The sequence below is a fragment of the Lampetra fluviatilis genome, chromosome 5 (assembly GCF_964198595.1).
Source record: "Lampetra fluviatilis chromosome 5, kcLamFluv1.1, whole genome shotgun sequence".
Taxonomy (NCBI): domain Eukaryota; kingdom Metazoa; phylum Chordata; class Hyperoartia; order Petromyzontiformes; family Petromyzontidae; genus Lampetra; species Lampetra fluviatilis.
Genome location: NC_136279.1, coordinates 11213626 through 11224801, shown reverse-complemented (window position 1 = coordinate 11224801; position 11176 = coordinate 11213626).

The following is an 11176-nucleotide window of genomic DNA, read 5'->3' as shown; positions in this document are numbered from 1 at the left end:
CTCCAGGCGCATCGGTGAAGCCTGCTCATTGCGCTGCAACAGGATCAAAATGAGTCCGCGACAAAATGATCGATACATTATGTTAATGCTTTAGGCCCATATACGGAGTAATTGGGCGTAGCTTTGCCCATATAAGGCATACTGGAAGGGGAATCGACGTATTTTTAACGTTCCAATGCTCGATGAAACGAGAATCGACCGATTTTTAACGAGACGAAGCTTGATCCATGCTTCATTCAAAGCGCCCTTATTAGGCTGTGCCTTGTTGACGCTGATTGGCTTCCTTCTGTATTAACAACATTTATCATTCAATCTGTTGCAGATTAAGTTTATCCTGTCACAGCGCGTCTTGCCGTCCGCTGTCCAGTGTATATACAATCGCCGTAATAGTAGCCGACACTGTTGTTTTAATAGCTGATGTGTTTTCAATATTTCGGCAGAAAATAAATCAGGCGTGCACAGTTGTGGTGTTTATTTGCACGTGGTGCAGTATTGCATTGCGGAGTGGCACCACGACCTGTGCATATATAATTTTAGTTAAAGAAAAAAAAAGCAATTTTGTCAGGGTCAGTCATGTATTAAGTGGACTCTGGTGGAACCACGAGGGGGAGGAGAGGGTGGACGGGGGATTGGCAAAGAGGTAATTCCCCCCCCCCACCACAAAAAAAAAATCCCGTGAACGGGGATGTATTAAACGATTTACTCAACGGTAAAATAACAAAAAAAGTGTCTTATTAACACCGAGACAGAGGAGCATGGATTGGAGAACATACACAAAGTTCGATACATCATATTGACTAATCTAGAGTTGAAGCTTTCGTGACTGCAGAAATGACTACACTCATTGGTTCTTTCGGTAAAGTCACGTATGTAGAAATAAAATACAATTTTAATAAATCACAAATAAAATTAAATCACGATTGTAAGCAAAGTATATGGGCCTGGGATGAACACGTGTCGCTTGAACGGGTGGTCGAGACTCATGACGGATTTGCATTCAAGGGAATTCAGCGCATATTATCCCCCCCCCCCCCATGGAGATGGAGTGGTAACATTGGATCGTTTGCAAGGAGTGAGGTGAATTGTTACAGCGCAGAAAGGTGAGAGCTCGCTAAAGCTTGATAAACTTTTGACTTAAAACGTTCGTGACTGCAGGAATTCATATTCTTGGGTTCTTTCGATAAAGTCACGTAGATCGAAAATTAATAATGAACCATTCATGTAGACTGTAGCCTGGTTCTTAATCAGAGTGAGTGTACTGGCAGTCTATAATGTAGACTGTAGCCTGGTTTTTAGGCTTGGTGAACTTAATAATAAGGCTACAGTCTACATTATAGACTTTTATTTTATTTAATATTTTTTTTATCATTTTTCTTTTTAATTCACTTTATTTTTATTTTTCTATCTACGTGACTTTACCGAAAGAACCAAAGAACTTGAGAAACTTGTCCAACGGTGGATTGTTGATGGATTATGCTTAACACGGCGCTTCTCATATTAAATGTTACACATCGCCTAACGTTACAAACCGCGTGACATCAAGCAGACATCCCATCGAGTGTCCTCATCCAGCCCAACCGCCTCGTTCCCGATCCCACGAACCACAGCGTCCACCCCCCTACCTCGCTTAACGCGCTCACGCGTGTCCCTTAGTACGTATGCAGCGAGACCCCTTCGTCGCTACGCCCTCCGTTGTAACTAAGGTTCTTAAGCGGCCTCAGTCAGCGCCTGGTACATTAAGCCTCGTTGGGACGCAGCCCTGCAGGTGCTTGCTCATGCCACACTGCTGGCAGAAGGGCCTTCCATTTGAGAGAGCTCTGGAAAGGTCGGTCATCCCTCTTTACACGGCAACTGGAGATGCGAAATTTCACGACAACATAAATTATTGATCACGCCCGGTGCTGCACTTTTCAGGATTTCGCCATTTTCAACGTTCTTCAGTAAAAGTAAGTCACGATGTCTGAAAAGGAACCATTAAGTGTAAGTGATAGCAGAAGTGGACAATAGATGGTCAACCAATGTAGATATGTTGTCTATATATATATTTTATTTTACGACTTATTTGGAGTATTGTAATTTTTTTAAGACGTTATAGATTTTCCAGTAAATATGTGTTTCATAAAGGTTTGCTTTATTCCTCTCAGTGTGATATTATTACGTCGTGGGACTAATTTTTGTTCAGATGAACGCATCTCCAATATCTAATTAAAGTCGATGGGGAAATAGTTCGATATACGGAATTTGGCTTTACGGACAACTATTCCGGAATGTATCTGCTCCGTATATCAAGTGATGCCCTAATAACAAGATTTTTGTTTTATATAATTCACAAGTGCCCATCCATCTATCACTATCTCCCACACAGAAAGAAAACATGACTAAAGCAAAATAAATAATGCTATTGCTGAGGATATTCCTGGAATATTGTCAGTTTTCAAAATTGTAAACGTTTTATTGCAATTATTAATGGCTGCTTACAAGTAGGCCAGCGAGTGCCTTTGGCAAAGGAAGATGCTACCACCATTCAACATTTGCCATCTACATTCATAAGCCCTTGTGAACCAACGTTTGCAGGAGTGTTCAAGCAACCAGTAACATTTCGGTGCTCTCAGTTGGATCACCTTCACAATAATTTCTCGTAGTAGAGTCCAGTACGTGTTCGTGTAATGCTGTTGCAGATGCATTCCGAGAGGGTCATGTCACTGAAGTTATATGCGATATGTTATCTTCATCGTCTAGTATGGAGGATTCCGATCCTGACACCTGTGTATTTGGAGTCTGCATGTTCTCCCCGTGGTCGCGTAGGTTTTTCTATGGATCCTCTGGTTTTTCCCTCCACATTTAGAATCAACATGCATTTAGAATATTTGGCTGATATACATTTCCACAAGCCACTTCGTTGAGGTTTAACACTATGTAACACAATTTTTCTTCATGCGTAGTAAGTGTTATTTCGTAATTGCTTATGCCTTTACAGTATATAAAATTGCTATTATTCCCCGCAAAATGTTGATTTTGCAACCAGGACAGTGATATTTTGAAATTTACATATTTTCAATGAGAAAACGGGCGAATTTGTGTCTTTTCGTTCACATAAATCACTTTTACGCATCAGCCTCCAAATGTAGTCTCCCATCATGTTCTCGTTATACTGTCCTTGGTAGCGGCGTTCAAAGTCCAGTATATCCTGGTGGAAGCGCTCGCCTTGCTCCTCCGAGTATGCTCCCATGTTCTCCTTGAATTTATCAAGATGAGCATCGAGAGTATGGAATTTGAGGGACATCCTACAGCCCATTGTGCCGTAGTTCTTCACCAGAGTCTCAACCAGCTCCACATAGTTTTCGACCTTGTTATTATCCAGGAAGCCACGAACCACTCGACAAAGCTGTTTCAAGCCGCTTTCTCCTTACGAGTGAGCTTCTAGGGGAATTCATTGCACTCCAGGATCTTCTTTATCTGTGGTCTGACCAAGACACCAGCTTTGGCCTTTGCCTCAGACAGCTTAGGGAAGAAGTCTTGAAGGTACTCTTTGGGTCTTTACCGAAAGACCCAAAGAGTATGAATTCCTGCAGTCCCGAAAGCTTTAAGTCAAGATTTAAGTCTTGAAGGTACTTGAAGGCTGCCGACTCCTTATCTACAGTTCTGGCAAATTGTTTCATAAGGCCCAATTTGATGTGCAGTGGTGGCATCAGCACCTTCCGGGGGTCCACCAGTGGCTCCCACTTGACGTTGTTCCTCCCCACAGAGAACTCGGTCCGCTGTGGCCAGTCCCGCCTGTGGTAGTGCCCCTTGGTGTCAAAATCTTTTGTAGGCATTTTTGTATAACGTTAGTATAAATACATGTTGATTTTAATTAATATGTTGTTTTTTCTGACTTTATGTGAACGAAAAGACAAATTCGCCAGTTTTCTCATTGAAAATAGGTAAATTTCAAAATATCACTGTCCTGGTCAAAAAAGCTAAGTTTGTATGGAATAATAGCCATTGTCTGTACTTTTGGGGCATAAGCAATTAGGAAATAACACGTTCTACCCAGGAACAAACAAAACATGTTTGTTACACAGTGTTATTTGTGGCCAGGGCACTTCTGAAAAATAGCAATATAGTTCAGTGGGCCTTACCTGGTATAATGAAAAACATAGTTTAAATAGTTGTTTTTAAATATCCTGTGTAAATGCGGGGGTGGTACTGGTCTCTTATAAAGCATCATTAGTGACGATAGTGTATTTTTATCAGTTACCGGAAATTACAAATTACAAAGGTTCCAAATACAATTCCACATAAAGAATGTCTGTGACAGAATTATAAATGTGATTTTTTTGCAATGTACAAGGTTAATTAAATGCATCATAATTTACAATGGGAATAGCGGTGGCACTGTGATGAATTCGGTGACCTGAGTCAAACCCCGATCATAGCTGCTTCCAGGCTCCCCCCACAATCACCTCATACTGACCAGCATGGTGAAATATGATAAAATAATCTGCGTGATTAACACGGGAAATAGTAGTGGGTGGACAAAGGGTTGAGCACATTTTTTGGGGTGAAACATTGTAAATATACAGTCAGTTTTGTCAAACCACTGCTGAGTGAGGGCCTCCCAATGTCTTTTGACCATGAGAGATATTTGACCATACATCGCGATGAGGGATGGGAAGAGCTCGGAACAGCAATGGATTTCATTGCACTGCCCTCCACTGCTCGCAATGCCTATTGCACCTGTTTCTTTATGCATGGTGGTCAACCATCCGAGCACTATCCAGGCTCAAGCCCGTTTAGCTTCAGAAATTGAATGAGATCGAACGCATTCCGGGTGATTTGGTCAAAGGCATACAACGTTCGTTGCATCGTAAATATAAAAATCACATGGCTGCAGGAGTACCACTTTGTAGGCTTGCCGATTATTCAGCGCAGGGTGTTTTGCCACATCTACAGCTGCTCTTGCTGCCGTAGAGGTGTCACTTTAAAGCCTTGACTTCTTGTAAGATCTCAAACTTGCAAATAGGGAGACCTCCCAGAGAGAGAGATGTAGTGGAGCTGCATCCATTACATGTCACCTACCACCTCGACCAGAATGTGCAGACCTCGCGCAAGCAAACATCTATAATATGCTGCGGCTGTACCAATAGTTCACGCTCATTGCGATACAATTCACGAATTCACAATCGCGTTTGGAATAATAACGGCGTCTAAATGCAGGCGCCATCTGAAGATGCTGCGCACCAAAAAAAAAGAGGGTGGGTGACATTTATTTTCGAGGCAGTCGCGGACATAGGCAGAGGGGGGGGGGATGGAAATTGAAGGAACCTTGCTGAGAGCCCCGTTCTGTGCGTGAACCCGGGGAGGGAGGCGACCACGGGAGGCTGGTGGGGTGAGGGGGGGAACTTTGCGAGTTTGAAACCGCCGAGGGCAGCAGAGGCGGGGAAGATGCGATCACCCCGCGGTGTATGCTCCCCTGTTTAAATTCATCTGAATTTACAAGAAAGCACGACCACATGAGATATATATGCACAGTATACCATTAGCAAGGACTAATCGTTGAATCGTTTAGGGTGTTCTGTAATTACCTATATTGATTCGTGCGTAGAGTTAATGGCAGACGATGTTTCCTCCGTTTTATGCCGGTAGATGCCAGTAATATTTTATCTCTGTAATTTACAAGTGGCACAGTGGTTATTGCTTGCTGCTCAGTGAACTTGGCCACCTGGATTCCTGGCTATGGCTAACATCAGAGGCAAGTGATAGCTGATCGGACACTGAGCACTGCCTCCATTTACCATGACAATATGACATGGGGAGGCCTTCTTCTTCTTCTGGTGGATTCGGCAATCGGTTGTAAATTATGTGCCACGTCTTTATTGATCGATATAGTTCATCATTTGGATTCCGGTCGACCTTCAATAATTGCCTGAGATCTGCACACAAAACCTATTTTCACGTTACGTCCTTTCAACAATTATTTTATTTTCATCCAGCAGTGAATCGATCATGGCTTAATGATGAACTGAATTAGATAAAATAACGTAACAAGTAAGCTTGCCACTATTTTCTGTTTGCAATGCACTTTGTTCACGCTCCACTTCAGCTACGTGTTCAGCTTATTGCCCAGAGGTGTACAGTTGCACATGGTGTAGGCAATTTTTTTATGCTAATTCTTTGGCTAGCGATTAAGTCTCGGAGGCTTTCTTTCCCCTCCAGGGCTCTGTGTGCTGTATCACTTAAGTCTAGTCTCTTGTTACACTGGTTTAAAAATAAAACACATTTCCCATCTCTTAGCTGTGCTGTGCTCTGTAATGCGTAATTCACCTTCACGTGTTAGTGATGAGTGGTTTCCTAAGGTTATTAACCAATTTCGTAAATGCATAACGGTGACTTGTTCTCAGTTACACCACTTGTCTGGCCAAAGTTATTCAATTGGCCATTAATGGACCAAATACAGTGTAGTAATGGGCTTTTGCATTCGTAATATTTGGCATTGTTTTCATCTACCCTAAAGCCTAGGCCCCTACCTTCCAGTTGCTCTTCCTCTTTATTTTGTTGAAAAGCTGTGATTTTGGTGGAAGGTAAATGCTGATACACAATGAATTACTGTAGGGCTACATTTGTTTTCGAGAGGGGTCTTTGTATATTGGTTGTACATTTTAAATGTCGCCGTCTCTTTTTGTTTCCAGTTCTTTGTCAATTAATGTCGTGTCAGTCATGGAGGTTATTTGTTCATACTTTATTCGTCGAACATTGCGGGTTGATCAAGGGGGTGTAGAAGTGGTCAAAACTAGTTTTTGATATCACTCGCCACTGATGTTAGTCGTGGCCAGGGATCTGTTTTGGGTTTTATAGCACAGTGCGTAGCCACTACGCCACTTGTCTCCACGCAATCACATCTTTTTTTACTGCCAAATGTATTTTTACTGTGTTTTGAAAAATAATACGACCGAAAATATAATACCACAGAGTGCTTGATTACATTGCAATGTTGAACGTCTGACTGGAAGGTTGCAAATTCAGGTCCAGTAAAGGGTTTACATGGTCCATTTTCCCACTAGTTTCAATGAATTGAATTCGGTAATGAGTGTCGTTGAGGGATATACTTATCTCGGACAAAAAATAATTTTAAATACTGTATACGCCAAAGGCTCGGGACCACTAATGATTATGAAAACTGCCAATTGTTTTGAGCATCGCATTTCACAATATGGTTACATTTTTAATTGATATTGCATTTTGCTTTTTATTTGATTGTTTTTGCTTTGTTGTACACCAGAATGAATAAATATTACTTCAAAGTTCTTCAAAGTGAAATCACTTTTGAGTACCGTAATATGTCTGCAGGTTGGCAGTTCGCTCAACAAAACTCTGCCAAACTATAACGCTTATAATGCACGTGCTGTTAAGTTAACACAAACATTATTAGAACACAACATTAAATAAAACAAGGTTGACAGCATAGGCAACAGTAGATAAAAAAAAAAACCTTTGCAAAACCTATGCTACCTTTATTGTGGAACATTGTTGTGGATCTTATAAGCTGAATATAATGAGGAATTATAATTATGATAAAACAGTGTTTTGCAAAACAGATGCTGCCGATCTTATATAACACATTCCTGCGGAGGGAGCTGGTAGGAACGTTGGGTTGCTCGGTCAATGGCCAGGGTCAACGGCGGCGTGGTGTATTCCGCAAATATGCCCGACTGTGAGGGCGGGCACAAGTCGGCGTGAGTAGTTTAAACGTTGAGTTTTATAAGGGCACCATGGGGTGACCAGCCCCTCCCCACCCAGCCCCACCCCGCCCACCCCCCACCCAGCCCCACCCTCCCCACCCAGCCCCTCCCTGCACGACGGACGGACACAATAATCCCCTGTGGGCTGGTGTAACCAGGAGGTTCCTACCAGTATCAACATCTTTGGATAGCCATATCGCGGGAAACTTTACTTTAAGTACGACTGTATAATGTTTGAAACATTTTCAAATACTTTATTACATGTCCAATTATATATAATTTTAAGGAAAATAATAAAAGAATGGTATTAAATCACACTGTTGGCACACCAACAAGAAGCATACGTGGCACCAATAAAATTACATATTAGCAGTGAATTTTCTATGCAGCTGAATATGAACAACGAACCTTAGTTTAGCTCTGAAAATTATCTACTGTGCCCAGAGCTTAGAAACATTATTGAAGGTGATTGTTTGTTCTTCTCCAAAGCAGAATAAACATGGTTTATTCATGGGCTCATACCAAACGTGTCTGAGGCAAGCATGGCACAACATCCAACCTCTGCCACCGTTGACTAATTTGTAAGTCGAATGTTGAGTCCAGTTTTATCAGCCGCTGCAGCTGTGACATGTAATGCTTGAACAAACCAGCACTGTTATTCCAGTTGCACAAGCAGCGCGGTGCACTGCAAGTTCACGTGGCTATATGTTCGAATGCATGCTTTCTTTAATGGTGACAAATTAAAGAATCCGGAAAAAACATTTTGAATGCTCAATGCTGAAGGGAACACGTTGTGGAAAATGTATTTTGTGGACTTTATTTATTTATTTAAGACACGGTTGAAAATGACACATTTCCAAAACATATACAGCAAACTATCCTAAATAAAGTACCCTAACCCGAAGATCTAAATGCCCCCCCCCCCCAAAATACCTTATAGCTGTTTCAAAAAATAATATGTTCTGCTAATATGAATAATTTTGTATTTCTGGTATTTAGAGAGAGAAGATAATACATTTTAAAGTTGATTTGAAGCTTTCGTGAGTGCAGGAATTACTTTTTGGTTCTTTCGGTAAAGTCACGTAGAAAGAAGATAAATTAAATAATAGAATACGACGTTTCGATTGCAACACAAGCAACCGTCATCAGGTAGAACTAAATTTGAGAGAGACAAAACACAGACACGGAGACACACAGACAGAGTGTGTGTCTATGTTGTGTGTCTCTCTCTGTGTGTCTGTGTTGTCTCAAAGATCCCCCATATAGCCTTAACAGACTGTAGGGGCAAGTGCTGTTAGCGAGCACCTATGAAGGCCGGAACGGTACACGAGGGGGGTGGGTGGCCAGCACCACGCCCGACCGCCTTTGTCTCCCTCCCTAGTGGCGATGTTTACACACCACACCAGGTACTCATTTGAGGCTGAGTCGCCCTAGGGGGGGGGGGGCCCGGGACCGGTTCAGATAATCGTCACTGTTGGTGTTGGCCGTGAGCGGGAATCGAACCCGGGTCGCCAGGTGCAGACCGCAGCGCGCTAACCACTACACCACCGCTCCCCAAGAGATATTTGTCTCTTTGTGTTGTCTCTCTCTGCTTGTGTGTCTGTCTGTGTGTCTCCGTGTCTGTGTTTTGTCTCTCTCTCAAATTTCGTTCTACCTGATGACGGTTGCTTGTGTTGCAATCGAAACGTCGTATTCTATTATTTAATTTATCTTCTTTCTACGTGACTTCACCGAAAGAACTAAAGAATCATGAATTTTGTTTGCATCGGCTGAGCAGTCCACGGGTCATACAGGTCTGAGAAACACCGACCTCATCAATTGGCCTGAGAATGATAATAAGTATAACCCGTAAAAACAAAGTTTTTCACTATAAATCCTTTATATGCGTGGCAGCGAACTTAATATAAAGGATTTAAAAATATATTCGCCTGTGGAGGACGCGGGGATCGATCCCGCGACCTTTGGCATGGGAAGCGAGGGCGTTACCAACTGCGCTACTCCGCCACGGCCTGTGGAGGGGTTACGCTCTGGGCTCTTACACTGTGACGTTCAGCCAAAGCCATGAATGAGTTCTATTTGAATATATGTAAAATAAAAATTTTTTGCCTAAAAAGTGTAAAATTTTGGAATTTTTTTTTCACGAACATTAATTGTCTCGCACAACGAGTCTGTGTGGAAAATGTCAGCTCGATTGGATCACGGGAAGTGGGTTAAAAAACGACCGAAAGATTTGCACGGTCGTAAGCAAGCAAGCAAGCACGCACGCAAGCAAGCAAGCAAGCGAACTTAATATAAAGGATTTAACAAGTAAACCCGTAAAAACAAAGTTTTTCACTATAAATCCTTTATATGCGTGGCGGCTAGTCTTCTCGTCCTCTGGCTTGAGATGGCTGCCACCTATGGGTCAGATGATTGTCTGCCAGTATTAAGCAATTGGTAATTAAATATTTAATTTGTTTTCCCTAAACAATGTAACATTTTGGGAATTTTTTTTCACGAACATGAATTGTCTCGCACAACGAGTCTGTGTGGAAAATGTCAGCTCGATTGGATCACGGGAAGTGGGTTAAAAAACGACCGAAAGATTTGCATGGTCGTAAGCAAGCAAGCACGCAAGCACGCAAGCAAGCAAGCAAGCGAACTTAATATAAAGGATTTAAAAATGGGAACATGTAAATGGGAACGGTTACTCACAGATATTACGTGGAATAATGTGTGTACGGTCGTGTATTTTAGTTTTGTGTAGCAAGGTAATAGGTCACCGACGCAACAAGCCTAATTTGCAATGTAGATCTGGGATAATACGAAGGCAAATGGAATATTTTATATCATGGGAAACAAACACACTCGAAAATTTGAGCGTACAAAAATGTGCTTGTCATTGTTACACTTCTTACATTTCTGTGCAAATCCACAAATGTTGATGAAAGATGCTGTACTCGTGAAGTTACTGTGATGTTCTAGAGTGCATTTCAGCTGAACAAAATGTTGTTTGTTGAAGTAATTTGAAACAATCCTTGAGGTGTTGGTAATTTATGATTTGAGTGAAAATGTAGTGCTATGTCTAGAATGCTTGTTTGTGTGCTGTTTACATTGGTTCAATATACACATCCACAGACCCTTTTCAATCCACTGCTCGATGAGGGAGCCTCCTCACACTGTGGATCGTGAGGGTTGTTTGACCATACTTCATCACACAGGTCATTGCGTGTTAGCGGAGTTATAACGACAGTATATCTATACAGTATATACATTTTTAGCCAGTCTCAAACCTCCGGTGGATAAGTGCCTTCCAACACCATGTCAGTTTTAGGGGTTTTGTGACCATACTTCACCACGTTGGTCAGTGTGGGTTGGGTGAAAGGGTGGGGAGGGCACGACCGGTTCTGATATTGCTTGCCGAATATTTCCCGTGGCCACTTCTCCACCTCTCCAGAGTATACATTTCTACATTT